Genomic DNA, 16,692 nt, shown 5'->3' on the forward strand with positions numbered 1-16,692 from the left:
CTACATAATCCTGAGAGGACTGAGGAGAGCAAAAAGCAAGATTACAATGGTTTAACCCGGTAGGAGTTCAAATACCACACAGCTGTTTTCCCACTCCCCCCTTAAGTGGGATGGGGAAAAGAAATGGAAACAAGCTAGAACACATGGGTTAAGATAAAAGCGATTTACAAAGAAAGGGGAAATGGAAACAAAAATAAAATGATAGCTACACATATAGTTACCACTGCATTATATATATATATATACATATATATACATATACATATATATATAATATATATCCACAGCACAAATATTTTCCACCTTCTGATCAATGCCCAGCTAACAATACAGCTGTTTGCTGACCAGTGCCCCTCTGGCAACAGAGTGTCTCACCACCTGCTGACCAATGTCTGGCCACTTCTGAAACAGCAGCCACCTTCTAGCCAATAAGCCCATGCCTAATTCAGGCCAGCTGTTCTTGTTCTGCCCTGCCTGCTGCCATCACACTATAATGGCAGCTGCCCTCCTAGCACTGAGTGAATATCTATTTCTCAGAAACAGCCAAAACATCAGTGTGCTATTAATACTGTGTAAACTGACACCAGGACACAATACTACACTTTAGGAGAGCATCATTTTACAGATGACACTAAGCTGTGTGGTGTGGTTGTCACACTTACAGGACAGGATGCCATTCATAGAGACTCTGACCACCTTGTGCAGAGAGCGCAGGAGTACCTCATGGTTCAACAAATTCAAGTGCAAGGCCTTGCAGTTAGGTCACAGCAACATCCACTGTCAGTACAAGCTAGGGGAAGTAAGAATAAAGCACAGCCCTGATGAAAAGGGCTTGGAGTTACTGGTGGATGGGAAGCTGGACATAGGCTAGCAGCATGCCCACACAGACCAGAAAGCCAGCCATGTCCTGAACGGTGGCAAAAGGAGGTTGAAGGACCTCTTATTTGTACTTGTGAGGTGAGATCTCACCTGGAGTACTGTATCCAGATATGCAGTTATCATTACAGAAGAGATGCAAACCTGTTAGTGTGCTCCCAGAGGGGAGGAACAAAAATGATCCAAGGGATGTAACACCTTCCCTGTGAGGACAGGCTGAGAGAGCTGGAGATATTCAGCCTAAAAAAGAGAAGGCTCCAGAGAGACCCGATAGCAACTTTACAATATCTGAAGGGGGGCTATAGAAAAGAAGGGGACAGACTCATTAGCAGGGTCTGTTGTGACAGAACAGTGGAAAATGATTTCAAATAAAAGAAGATAAGGTTTAGCTTGGATATAAGGAATAAGTTATCTTACAACAAGAGCGGTGAAACAATGGAACTGATTGCCCAGAGAGGTGGTGGATGCCCCATCCTTGGAGATATTCAGTGTCAGGCTGGACAAGGCTCTGAGCAACCTGATCTAGATGCAGATGTCCCTGTTCATTGCAGAGGAGTTGGACCAAGTGACCTTTAAGGATCCTTTCCAACTCAAAAGGTTCTGTGATTGATTCCTAGGAAGGTGATGGAATAGCTATTTCAGGAAACCATTTCCAGGTACACAAAGAACAAGCAAATCATCAGGAGTAGTCAGCATGGATTCACCAAGGGAAAGTCATGCTTGACCAACTTGATAAAATTCTGTGATGAAATAACCGAGGGCATGGTAGATGAGAGGAGAGCAGTTAAAGTTATCTTCCTGCACTTCAGTAAGGCTTCCAATACATGCTTATACAGAAGCTGTTGAAATATGGATTGGACAAGCAGACAGCAAGGTGTACTGAAACTCATTTGAACCAGACATCCAGAGAATGATGATCAGTGGCACAAAGCCTGTTTGGAGGCAGGTGAGTAGCACTGTACCCTAAAGGAATTGTATGTCCCGACCTATTTAGTATCATAATTAATGACCTGGATGATGGGGCAGTAGCTTTTCTCCTATGAGAGGAGTATGATAGAAATGGGACTGCTCAGCTTGGAGAAGAGAAGGTTTTGAAGGGATCTTGTCAATTGGGGAGGGAGGGTGTAAAGAGGACATGCTCTTCTCAGTAGTGCCAAGTACCAGGACAAGAGGCAGTGGGCACAAATTGGAGTGTGAGAGGTTCCCTCTGAACATCAGGAAATGGTTGTTTCATTGCACAGGTGACTGAGCACTGGTCTCCCCTCTTGGAAAACTTCATAAGCTGTCTGGATGTGATTCTGGTCAAGTGAGTCTGAAGTGATCCTGCCTGAACAGGGAATTTGACCAGATGACTTCTATAGGTCCTTACCAGTTTTAACAGTTCCATGATTGTGTGATTCTAAGAGCGCAGCAGACACAAATATTAAATTTCTCTTAGAAGGTACCTCAACTGCTATTTAGTGAAACAAATTTAGTAGAAATAGATGGTTGTAGCATCATACATACAAGTGATATGTGGCTATAATTTTGCAAGCACATATGGTGCTTGTGCTTTATGTGTGTATTTCTGGAAAGCAGCAATCACATGGTCAAACATTTGATAAAGATTTTTTCCATATATGGGTTGGTATTCATGTTGATGTGTTTTGAAATTCTGAACTCAAGATTAATATGTAAGATATTTTAAATAATTGATAATAACCTTAAATAATTAATCGTTGGAAAGATAGTTTTTCCCAGAGAGTGTGCATCTATTTACATTCCATAGTGCTTGAGGAAAGATGGTAGTTGCCTTTGAATTACTAGAATAATTACCTGTGACTCACAGGAAGTTCTGCTGAAACAAATGGCATTAAAATGTGTACCCCACCGATGTGGTGTTAATGAATAGCATGGAGCACCAATGTCCCAGAGAGTCAAAAATTGTACTTTAGGACATAAGCATTACAAGTGCACCTCTCCTTTTCTTTCACTGGAGCAGAGCTATCAGCGATCTGGGAGACTGCATGAAAAATGGGAGCCTCACCTTCTTCCTACCTCTCTTCAGTCTGGAAGTTCTTCTTGAAACAAGGAGCCTCTGCAGACTGCTGTTTTATTGAAGAAAGTGAGAAAATAGAAGACTTGCACAATCTAGTTTTGCATAACCAGGAGGCTTTTATGACTTTGCTACTTTTGCAGTTTTTATTGATCCTACACCATCAGGTGTATGGGGGCTGCTCTGAAAGAATTGTTTTCTATTTTATGTTGGCCCATGATGTCAGAGGCAAATGTTGATGATATGACAATAGGGTTTGAACCTTCCCAATGATATTCCGTTACACTTTGTTGCTATGTGACAGATGGCAGCAGAGGGGCAGTCTGACAGAATGGCGTGGAAGTGTGGATGAAGCAAAGATGTGAAATTGAATCCATCCATGCAGAAAAAAAAAGAAAAAAAAAATGATGCCTATTGACATTCATTGATGCTTATGGGGGCAGAACAATGGATGTGAGCATAGTGACGTGGTCGCTGTGCATGTCAGCAGAGACAACAGCAACATGAATGACGTTCCAGATGGCCATACACAGCTGTCACACCATAAAATAAACAGCATCTCAATCAGGTCATCTGCACAGATCAGCAGATAACAACCCAGGAACTGTGTACAAAGGTCAGTATTGGCTTCAATGCATTGGAAATGATGGCAATATTGGAGTATCACCAGATAGGTTTCTTGAATGTTCACACAGGAACAGAAAGAACAACACTGTATGCAAGTTTGTCAGGACCCCTTGTACCAACACAAGGCTGACGATGACAGTTTCCTGGGTTAATGTCATTAATGGTGCTGAGATGTGTTGTGATCACTATGAACCAGAAGCAAAATGGCTGTCCATAAAGTGGCAACATTTGAATTACCCACTGAAGAGGAAGTTCAAGATGCAGCCCTCAGCAGGTGGAGTGATGTGTACCTATCTTTTGGATAGGAAAGTTGCAATCCTTTTAGACAAACTGAGCAGTACATATTGACTAGCTAAGCTGAAGGCTCAATATTCCTGAGTGAGACCATAGAAGACAGTCTTTCTCTTACAACATGTTAATGCCAGGCCTCACATCAGTTTGAAGATTGTTGGGTACATTACAAATCTTATCTGGACTGTCTTACTACACCCATCATACAGTCTGGATTTGGCATCTTCTGACTTCCATCTATTTGGGCTGATGTATGATGGATTGGGCTGCAATACTGTCCTAGCACTGACAAAGCAGAGCAGCTTTGAGACAGTTGTCAAATCCATTGTTGCAGACTATTACAAATGCTGAATGTAGGTTCTTTTTCATCAGAGGTGAAAATGCATAGCTAGTGGTGGTGACTGTACTGAAAAATAGTGTTTTGTATCTGAGTATATCGAATTTTCTCTATCAAACAGTATCATTGTGCTCTTTGTACCTGTTGTAGTTTCCACGGAAATAAATAGGAGGCATTATTTTCATTACAACCCAAATACTAACAAAATCTGCACATTATTAGAGTCAGAATTAAGATTTCAATGTTCTGAGCATACATATATTATATAAATACATAAATCACAAATGTTGTTATTTGTTACCTATTCTCTAAGGGTATTCTGAGGCACACAAAAATGTTACCCAGAATTTTACCCATGAGATACGAAAATTGAGCAGTATTCTCTCAGGCTCGTTTTTCTTCCGCTGAGTCATTTTATTACCACAGCTGTTAAACTTAATTGTCTTCTTCCCTTGTTGTTTACTATTTGCAGAAACAGATACAAATTAGGTCATATATACTTAGAAGTGCTTCCAGAAAAAGTGTTGGAGATTCTCACTGTGCCATCCATGCTCTAATATTTCCCTTACATTATTGATGTTTTCCTTCTTTCAAGAATCCTTATCAAGCATACTTCACTAAGAAATAATTTAAAATGCCAAGAAAGTATCACATTTTCTGCTGTAGTAAAGCCTAGAAGAATTTAGAATTTTCTCATCTTTATTTCTTCTCATTGTTCTAAAATATCTTTTTTTGTATCACCTATACTCTCAAGAATTATAGGGAGTTTATGTATGTGCTAGAAGTAGTTATTTTTGACTGGAGGGTGATACTTTGTTGCTGATGGTGTTTTGTTTAGTTTTGTTTTTATAGTGGTTTGATATGTGCTGGCAAGGACATTGAATAAAATGAGCCAAAATTGCAAAGCAAATGAAAAGTATAGTTAACATTCATAATCTCAAAATAAACCAAATGTAACGAGGCAGTGTGAAGTTAATTGTTTCACATATTTGTGTTGTCCTTTTCTTGTTGAATGATCGCTCCATTCTAAAGAGCTAGTTTCAAAATTAATCCCATCTTATGAAAATATTTTTTCTTACATTTCCCATAATTTGGAGCATTCACTCCTGTATGATGAATACATGATTATAATCTACCATAGACTTAAATATAGAGTAGAATACTACAAGAATTTGCTATACCAGTTGACTTAACATCAGTCTAACATCATATTAAAAAAAAAATACATATATGGTTTGTTTCTTTTACCATTTGTTTTTTATAGAGCTGAAGATAACCACTTAAATGATCAGCTGCATTTTTCACTTCAAACAAGCTGGATTCTTTACAGTGACAGTAACATCTGTGTTGAAGGCACTGGACCTTGACTGTTGACCTAGTATAATAGGTATGTTTTTAATCACAAATTACTCATCTTTCCCAGCTGAATGGACTCCAAACCAATGCACCAATATTTTCCTCAATAAGGCCTGAATTGGTTGTACCTCACTTTGTGCATGATGCTCCAAACAAGTAAGTCATCTGATTTTGTCCCCCCTGTAAGTTGTAACTGTATCTTCTCTGTCCACACAAACTAGAAATCCAAATGTTCTTTTGGTTATTAGAACAATTACAGAGGAAACCTGGAAGGCTGCCAAATTCCTCGTAATTGAAAAGGGAGGGAAACCTTTCCTAACTCATATGGGCAGGGGAAGGTAACTTCCATGCCCTTTGGCTATAAATTTTTGTGAAATTGTTTCACAGGGAGAAAGGTGAGAGTGGGGGGGAAAAGGCGGCCCATGTAGTTTATAAGAATTCTTTTGAAGTCAGAGAATGATAGCCTCTATTATATGATACCCCAGCACTCATGCCCCTGGTGAAAATGATCTTATGATGCAGGATACAGTTTCTGCAGGGTCTGTTGGTTGCAATTCACAACAGTCTGGAAACACCCTATAAATCCTGTCATTAAAACCAGCTGGGACTTATTAGGAGAGCAATTGAGAAGGAGAATTCCCCTACAATAAGGATAAAGGAGGAATTGTCAGGATTTCCTACAGTTACTTCCTACCTAAACTTGCACAAATCCTCTCCACCACCTCTCTTTTCCATTTCTCATTTCGTTGATACTGAAAATTGGACCAGAAAGAGGGAAAAAGAACTAATAATAATAACAAGGGATCGAGTAGATAAAATGCTTTAGACACCCTATCTCTTCTTTTTCTGTCTAAAGTTGGTCAAAGCCTAAGTAAATTACTACAAGTGAATTAGTATAAATATAAGAGCTAAATGTAAAGGCATGTGCCTATAAATTAAATATGTCCAAGCTAGTATTTGTTACAGACAGCTTGAAAAGACAGACCTTCCTGTTATTTTCAAGTTGGTGTACATGCTCCAAAAAAGAACATTTTGGGTCAATATATATTTACAAACAAGTTTAAGACTTGTTTTATGAACATGTATAATCTACAGATTATACCTGCTGTTCACAAACAGAGATGGGCTGGTGGGAGATATGGAGGTTGGGAGCTGTCTTGGACAATCTGATTGTGAAACGGTAGATTCACAATTCTTGGTGAAGTCAAGCCAGGGGTGTGGGAGGGTGCAGAAAAGCTTCTGCCTTGGAGGTCAACCAGGAGAATATGTATCAAATGAACAATTTCATTGCTGGCTAAGTAGATGCTTTCTAAAAAGAAAATATCTTTAAAAAAAAAAAAAAAAAAAAAAAAGATTCTTAAAGATCTGATGTGCATTTGTGAAATATGGCATTACTATACAGAATACTGGAACAGAGAAAAGAAAACCCACACAAGCACACAGGATTAAACATGATATCTAGCAGATTTTAATCCTATTGCTATGAACAGCAAAGCACTTCTGACTTTCCCTGAACTGAAATTTTCAGCCAAAGCAGAAAACTCAGTTTTTTTAGTTAGCCTTTTCCCTCATGGCCTATTTTGTTTGGAAGGAAATTCTGCCTTCTGTAGTGTGGAGCGGATGTGTTCAGGGGGGTTACAACTGAAGCAATTAATGTCAATCAGCAGTTCTGGCATAACTAGGAGAGGTGTGATGGGACCTCATTGCTCTGCAGGGATGACTGGAGAGTGGCTCCGAAGCTTCTTTATGTGAGAACAGACATGCATATATAAAGCTTTTCTTGACACATTTACAGTCAGACCCTCAAAGTGAAGCCCGGCTGGTCCAAAATGAAGTTGCTGCCCTGTAACTGTTGAGTAAGAGCAGACGGATGTATGTTCAGAGATAAGTATGCTGGTGACATAAAAAATAATAATAAAAAAAAAACAAACAAAATACTTGTCAGTGCTACAAAGGTGATCTCACAAATGTTATTACTCGTTACCTGTGGACATGGCTACAATTCTGGTGGGGGAAAAAAAAAATAAAAAATAAGTCTATCAGAGTGATATTTTTAAACTGCTGTAGACACTGGATAATCATCTCTAAAAATACAAGTTTGTTCAGTTGTAAATACGAGTTGGGCCATGGATGCTTTGTTCCAAGTGAAATACCTAGGCAGATTGTCTGCAGTTACACAGGGAATTGATTTTTTGATTGGTGTGGTGAAGGAAAGCCTAGAGTGAACTGAGAAGAAAAATTACCATCTGGAGACTGAACATTCTATCAGATAAGTGGAGAGTTATTGAGATACAGGGAGAACACTTGCAAATTTACCCTCATTGGAAATCTCACTGAATAGCTAAATTTTCTCTGCTCCTGTTCAAATGTGCTGAGTAGTTTGCTATTGAAGAGGTCCACAAAAGGATTGGAAATAGCATTGAAAGTTCTCTTTGTTCTTAGTTTGTTCCTAATGTTGAAAATAAACAGTACTTTTCTTTGAAAAGGCTGATTAATCGCAAGGGTTAAAGTAAGATACTATGTCCTGAATAAAGAAATTGTCCAAGGAGTAGGCAAGTAGGAGGTTTCAAAGAAGAGCTTGAAAATCCTTATCATAAAGATAAGGAAGGGTCAAAACTGTAATTGGGGCAGAGTGGGAGCAGCTACAGCTTACTGATAGGACTTAGTGTAAAATGAGAACTTGGATTCACAAAAGTCAGAATTCATTTTCACTTTTCCTTGTTAGGGGACTTTTTTTTCAGTAACAGGAAAAGCGTAAAAATGCATGCCTGTGCTGCGTAGGCAATTGATTGTAACTTTAAACACTTGACATGGAAGGCGTTGCCTATGTTCCCTCTGAAACACGAAGGGTAATACTGCTGAGCCTGTAAGTTTCTGCAATCAGTTTTGAGTAATTGTCATTTTCTGGCATAAGTTTCACCAAAAGACTTCATCTGGGATAAGCTGTGGCCTCAAGAAGCCATGCTACTTCTCATGTGAGCCCTGTGAGCGGAAGGAGAGACCCTCACTCTTGCTGGGAGAACTAACATAGGTCTGATATTGTATGTGCTTATAAATATGCAGAAGGCAAAACTTTGCCCTCTCTATGAAACTGAAAATAAGCCCCCTTTCCTTGAAATCTATTTACAGTCCTTACACAAATAACAGCAGGCCTGTTCACTTGAAGATGAGTAATATTTATGTACTATAAATTACACATCTGTGAAAATAAAGGGATTTGTTAGTTCTCATTCAACAGCAGGAAAAGTTTCATTCATTTATTAATAGAATTAGTTTTAAAGAATATAAATGCTCTGAATTGACTTCACCCTTCTTACCTTTGATATATTTGGGGGAATGAAGTAATGAACTATGAATCTTTTAGATATCTTTAATTTTGCTCTAGGAATGCCTCTCCTCCTCATAAACTAGTGTTAATGTGCATTAGGCACAAATACTGCCCTGTTTATTTCAGCTTATATTACTGTCATCTTTCACTACACAATGTTCAGATTTTTTACTTTTCAGACATTTCTCTTTCAGTCAGTTCTGCCTTTTTCATCATCCACAATGTTTGCTCTCAAATCAACAATCGTGTTGATTTATTGGCAACCATCGTTCACAGTAAATTTCATCCCAGGGTAACATTATCTGAAGCATATGTACTGAATGACTGAGAAGGAGTTGTCACAGATTATTCAAGACCACTCTTTACAAAACCAGCATACATCACAAAAAGAGCAAACAGAAAAAGACCAAAATTATTAGCATGCTGAAATCACTAGAATCCTCTGTAAATTGTTTTCTTTACTGAACAGAATGTCTTCAGGATGAGTCAGGGTCAAAGGTAATCTTTACAGTTGTTCTTTCCAATGTTCATTCAATTCAACTCTGCTTTTCCATGTGCTTGCACAATTTATCTGTCTGTCTTTAACTGATAATTGAAACACCTAGTATGGATTAAGTCTCATTTATGTTTCAGCCTCACCACTACTCTAGAATTTCCCTAAGCTTCAGATTTTCATGTATTCTTTTTAAACATAGGTACATTTACATACTCTTTCAAATAAGGATGATGAGTTTTTTAACCTTTATCAGAATGATTATTTTTATTTTTTAAATGTGTTATGCTTAATAACTGGATTTTGCTCCTCTACTGTTTTCTGACTGATTTTACCAAGAGATGTATGAGAGGGTTACTACAGTGTCAGCTTGTTTTGAAAACCAAGCAACCTTTCTTCCAACCACGCTGGAGTTATACATGTGGAATTTAAACAAAAGCATTTCCAGCAGCTAGATAAGCAAAAGTCTCTCTGAGAAAGATGGAAGACTCATAGCAATTCCTCTGCCAGAATGCAATGCAAAATGGGAGCTATCATCTAGAAAGTGACAAAGCCATTTCTAGTCCCTGTAATTTTGCACTCTATCTTTCACTGAACAAATATGCCGTTAAAGGTGTTGGCCTGTAAACCAAACATAGAAAAATGTTGCACTGGTGTCAGAGCGGAACTATTAACTCGTGTTTGAGATATAATTACTAAACTTTTTGTATAAGGAGTGAGCCTTCCTAGAAATTCTCTTGTCGGTAGATTACAAAAACTGTAAAACTGCTTCTTTTCCAAAAGTTCTACAAACAAAAAATATGTGAGGCAGCCCAGAGAGGTGAGGAAGATTTGCCCAGTGTTGATTTAGTCAGTGGACAAGAAGAGATAAAACATAAATATTGACAGCTCCCAATCCAGTGAACAAATCTCTTGGCTACATCTCCAAATATGAGATGACATTGAGTTACATCTAAGATTACATGAAATTTCTCTGTAAGCTTCTTTTATACATTCATTCCCCTAGAAATCTGCTTCTTGATAGAAGACTCTTTACGATTGCTTTCTTAATATCACTTTTCTCTTTCACTCATTTTCTTGCTATGCTTTTTATTAAACAAAATGCTACACGCAGCCAGACTATGAGATGTGCAGCCCACATATAATTTCTTTTAAAGCTAACTGCTCTCACACTTCCTCCTATCTATTGGTCAAAACATATATAGTTTCGATCTGTTTATGGCTCTACTCAAATTTTTATGTGGGGTTGATTTGGATTTTCCAGCTCAATCAACGTCATCTGAACCACATGATGTCGTTGGCAGTGTCAGACAGTGGAAATGAAGTCTCCAGGGGATACCAATTGACATTTCAACACTTGGACTGCTGAAGAAAAAAAAAAAAAAAAAAAAGAAAGAAGGAAAAAGTAAAACATTATGGGGGGGAAAGAAATGTTAGAAGTATTGAAAGTTGAAAGCACAGCAACAAAAGGAGACATTTGCAAATGGAAAGTGAGTGTCTATTTTACTTATGCATCTCTTTACAGAACAAATGTAGGCTGACCTTAGAAACTTCCAGCCCTCCAAAAATACCACCTTCTGTTTCCAGGAGTCATACATGTCTCAGCCATATTTTATGAAGAGTGACTGAGAGCAAAGAAAGGTGCAAACAAGCTCTGGAAACAAGGGCATGTCTCCTGGGAAGAATACAGGGATGCTGTCTGTACTTGTAGACATGGGATCAGGAAAGCCAAGGTGAAGGTAGAACTGAATGAGGTGAGGGATGTGAAGAACAATACGAAGACATTCTACAGGTACATTGGCCAGAAGAGACATGCCAAAAAGGGTGTACCTCCTTTGGTAAAAGTAAAAAGAGCTGGCTTCAATGGATGAAGAGAAAGCTGATGTACTGAATGAGTTCTTCACAGGCAGCCAGGATTCTAATATTTCTCATGTCCCTGAATCCTGCATCCCCAAACCTCTATGAGGGGACCAGGGGAGTAAATCCTCCCCCACTGTAAGGGCAGAGCAAGTCTGAGACCACCTCATGAGACTGACTGCATACAAGTCTATGGAACTGAATGGAATGCATCCCAGGGTTCAGAAGGAGCTGGATGAGGTGGTCCCTGAGCCGTTCTCCATCGCACTTGAAATGTTGTGGCTGTCAGGTGAGATCCCAGATGACTGGAGGAAGGGTCACATCACTCCCATTTACATGAAAGGGATCAGGGAGGACCTGGGAATCTACAGGCCAGTAAGTCTCACTTCTGTGCCTGGGAAGATCATGGAACAGATCCTCCTGGATGACATGCTTGATCACACAAGTGATAAGTGTGTGATCTGAGACAGCCAGCATGGCTTCACCAGGTCATGTTTAACCAATCTGGTGGCCTTCTATGATGGAGTGACAGCATTGGTGGACAAGAGGAAGGTGACTGGTGTCATTTACGTGAACTTGAGCAAGGCCTTTGACATGGTCCCATACCACATCCTTCGAAAGTGTAGATAACATCAGGACAAGGGGAAATGGTATTAACTTGAAGGAGGGAAGATTTAGGTTGGATGTCAGAGGGACATTCCTTACTATGAGAGTAGTAAGGAGCTGGAACAGCTGCCCAGAGACCTTGTGGATGACCCATCCATCCCTGGAGGTTGGTTCAAGGCCAGGCTGGATGGGACCTTCCAACCCGGGCCATTCTGAGATTCTCTGATTCTGTGATATAAAGTGGAATTAAGGTTGTTTTCTTCTGGTTTGAATAACAAGATGTAGAGCTCCCTTAAAATTATAACTCTTCTATGAGATTTTTTAGTGAAAATAGCCTTTTTATGTATTTTTTTCTTTACACCTGTCTTGCACCAATACAATTCCATGTCCTAGGTTAATTCTAACTCACACCATTACCATCCTGAAAAAAAACTCCTTAAGGGCAATGTGGCATTAAGAAGCAGGCATTCTGTTGTATTGCACTGGATGCATAGGGCATAACTCCACCTAATAGTGCATCCCTGACACAAAAGATCTGCTAATTTTCATTATTTTTATTACATATGTAAATGTTTTGCTGGATAGTACATACATATTCAATACTTCCCCTGAAATCATTAACATAGAGTTCCACCTCCTTGCACATGCTCAGTCTTTTTGTGGTGGTGGTCCTGGAACCCATAGTGGTTGTCTTAGTTCGTCCTTTATCTGAACTCTCTGGTCTTTTTACCTTATTGGGGATGGAAAGTGCCTTCTGTGGGATGCACTGCTAACTACAGAAGCAAGAACTAGATCTTAATGGTTCTTATCTTCAGAGTGGCTTTGTGGATTGGTCTTGCTTTGTAGGCAGGAACTCTGCAAACAATCTATCTCCTGTTATTGAAAACAGTCGCAGTGCTCCACAACAATTTCCCCCTTTCAGACTTCTAAAGTTACAGATTTTGGTAGTCTCACTATGCAATTTTTTATAAAAATCTAAAATTAAATTTCAACAGACCCTATGTCTAGCTCCCCGATTCATTAAAACAATTCATCTCTTAAGGATACATTGCAAAATTACAAAGATGCAAAAACAAATAATTAAATAACCACATCTATTGTGCTCATTGACTTTTTAAGCTACACTGATGAAGTTTCACATTAATTCCATACATTCTTTTCTTTACACAGACCAAACACCTAAGACTATGATGATCATTAAATCAAGAAATATCTTCCTTTCTAATAATGAAGTAAGCTGTCCTCTTAAGGACCATTCTCCTATCACCTGGAGGATTTTATTTAGACAATTTTGTTTTCTGACTGTTTTCTGCTTGCAAATGTTGTGTAATACTATGGATATGAATACAACAGCTTTAAAACTCCACACACTCCTTGTTCTACAAAGAAACTATGAAGTCTCCATCTGAATTCTACAGCTGAGGGTGGCTTGGCTCAAGATTGTTCCTGATACCTGAAAGGTGCTTGCAGCAGAGCGAGGCTGGTCTCTTCTCCTTGGTGACAGGTGACAGGATGAGGGGAAATGGCCTCAAGCTGCACTAGGGTGAGTTTAGGTTGAGTATCAGGAAAAACTTTACAGACAGGGTGGTTAAACACTGGAATGGGCTGCCCAGGGAGGTGGTTGAATCACCATCTCTGGATGTGTTTACAAACTGTTTGGATGTAGTGCTCAGGGACGTGATTTAGCAGAGGGTTGTTATGGTAGTATGGTTAGGTCATGGTTGGACTGGATGATCTTTAAGGTCTTTTCCAACCTGAGTAATTCTATGATTCTCTGATTCTATGATCTATCCAGTTCAATCTTCCTACTTCTCTCTAGGTGTTGCATCTATGAATATACTTTACAGTAACTTCAGTAACTTCCTATCCTGAACATTTTAATTCTAAATCCACTTTTCCTGTCCCAGATTCACTTTCAGAATATGCTGAGACTTGGTGTGATCTGTCATAGAAAAATTCATAGGGGTTCATTTGGACACCTGTCTGACTAATTTGCCTTGTTGAGGTCTGATTCATTACCTCCACCCTGCCACTCAATTGAGTGACAGGAAGAGTAAATCCTTTTCCATCCCTGAATTTTATCATTTCAGCAATGAAGTGAGGTCCCCTTATCCGAAGACATGCATGTAGGGACTCCAAAACTTAGAATTATCTTTTCTGAAAGATATTTTTCTACCTCCCTTGCTCTGTTGGTCAGAGAAGGAAAGGCCTCTGATAATCCTAAAAAAGAATCTATTAGTCTAGACATGTACAACTATCCATATTACTGTGGTAATTCAAAAAAATCTACCTGCTAATAATCTCCTGGATAATTTCCTTTCTTTGTTGTTCTGAGTGGATGCCATTTAGGTTGATGAGGATTGTTTCTCAAGAAGAGTTCATATCTATTCACAACATTCTTTTTGTTCCTGCCACTCACACACTGAAAACCATGATATCTAATACGTTTGATCATTGCCTCTGCTCTCAAATGTGTCCACTGATTATAACCTTCTGCCAGTTTCTTCATCTGTTCATCTGGAAATAAGGCAATCAGTCCAGCTTTTTGTGCTGAGATACTAGGAGACAAAGCTTTGCCCTCTACCTCCTCATCTTGAGTCACTACAACATAACCTGCTTTTCGGCTCTGCTTTCAGAAAGCTGATGCCATCTACAAACAGCTCCCAGTCCACCTCCTCAAGGGCAGTATCTCACAGGTCATCTCAGTTGGAATACTTCTGCTCAGTAGTTTCTAATCATGTTCCCTCTTGCACTCACTATTACGTTTACTGCAGGGTTCATAAAGTTAGGTAATTTCAGTCTGATGTCCTCTTGTTCCAGTAATACAAGATTGGTATTTCAGCATTCTCCTGTGGTACTGATGTCCCTCTTCTTGTTCCAGGACGCTTGTGAACACATGTGGCACTATTGCTGTCATCCTTTTTCCCAGAGTCATTTCCCTAGCCTCCTGTGTTACGAGTTATAGCTGATGAAAACATGAGCTGGCAGTGTGTGCTTGCAGCCCAGATGACCAACCATATCCATATTTTCATCAACAGAAGCGTGACCAGCAGGGCAAGGGAGGTGCCCCTCTGCTCTGCTCTCATGAGGCCCCACCTGGAGTGCTGCATCCATTTCTGGGGCTTCAACAGAAGAAGGACATGGAACTCCTGGTGCGTGTCCAGAGAAGGGCCATGAAGATGATCAGAGGGCTGGAGCACCTTCCCTAAGAGGACGGGGTGAGGGAGCTGGGAGTCTTCAGCCTGGAGAAGTCCCCAAGGAGACCTTGTAGCAGCCTTCCAGTACTTGAATAAGGTCTACAGGAAAGCTGGTGAGGGACTTTTTTTTATAAGGGACTTTTTAATGTAGTGACAGGATGAGGGGAAATGGCTTTAAACTGGAAAAGGGTAGATTCAGATTAAATATTAGGAAGAAATTATTTACTGTGAGCATGGTGAGACACTGGAACAGGTTACACAGAGAAGTGTGTGCTCCCACCCTGGAGTGGTTCATAGCCAGGATAGTCTAGACCAACCTGGTCTAAAGGGACTTGTCCCTGTCCTACTGGACAGTCCCTATAAGGACTGCCTATAGTTTGGCTTTCCAAGCCAAACCCCTCTATGATTCTATGATTCTATGTTCTGCAGTTTGCAACCAGTGTTCAGATGTGACTGCCTTATCAAAATAGAGAACAATAGCACTGCATCATCCTTTTCAATCTGTTACTTAGTCAGTACCTGGATGATTTGTGTCCCACTTAGCTGAGGGATAGTTATTGTCTGCTATTCTCTGTTGTGCCCCCTGAGCATGGATTTTCTCTTCTTCTTCCTTAGCTTCTACTAAGACTACACTTTTTTCCTCATATATCAGCAAGACATCCAGTATTACTTGCAAATAATTCCAGTTTGGATCTTGAGTTCTAATTATAGTTTCCATCCCCTTAGCTACCTTATCTGTGTCCTTCCTGTGTGTTCTGGACAATTCTTTCCACAGTCACAACTCTGTCACTGCTTCTGGATCCTAGCGCTTGCCTCAAAGGTGCCCACCGTACTTAAAACAAATCTCTCACTCTCCCTCTTGCTGACTTATTTTCTTCCCCAAAACTCAAATATATTTCAAAATCTATCTCCTCCGTGCTTGGATTCCTTTACCCCAAACTTGAACTAATTCAAACATCTATGTATTTCTCTTCCTCCGTTTCCCCTTTGCCCCCATCTACCCCCATTTTTTTTCCTCTTGTCGATATCTAATCCATGCTTTACTGGTGCTGCAGAGTGAGAAGCAGTGCTTACAGGATTTCTGACTTTCCTTTTCTAAGACCACCGCCATGTAATGGCTTAGCATAAGCCCAAAATCTTTTCACAGTGCTGGGATCAGCAGCTTTCTCTGAGAACCCCTCATTGCTGGCTGGAGTATCCAGAGGTCCCACTGATCTACAAAGTTCAGAGGCTGTGTCCCACCCAGGTCAGCAAAACTGTTACTGGACAAAAATGCAAGTCTGAAAAAGAATTCCTTAAGACCAATGTGGTATTAAGAATTAGGCATTCTTTTATTACAGCTCTTTGTTTTCTTCTGACTCCTGCATTTAGTTTTTTTGGTTTTTTTCCAAGCTCTAAGTTATGTTTCTCTTGCTATTTAAAAATTAATAAGTAAATAAGTAATAGTGTGAGAAAACAGAAGAGCATATTCAAGCCATACTAAAACTTCTGTTTGATCCCTCCCACCCTCTTTTCTCCTTCTCTTTCTTCTTTCTTTTCATTGACATTTCCTATGATGAGCACTCAGAACGAATAACTATTGCCTCTCCTGTCAGTTTTGTTTTGTCAGCTCTGAATGCTAGTTCTTGCTTTGCCATTTTCAAGGTCTCTTTCAATCCCTTGAACACAGCTGGGGCTTCAATCAAGAGC

This window comes from Coturnix japonica, chromosome Z (genome assembly GCF_001577835.2).
Source record: "Coturnix japonica isolate 7356 chromosome Z, Coturnix japonica 2.1, whole genome shotgun sequence".
Taxonomy (NCBI): domain Eukaryota; kingdom Metazoa; phylum Chordata; class Aves; order Galliformes; family Phasianidae; genus Coturnix; species Coturnix japonica.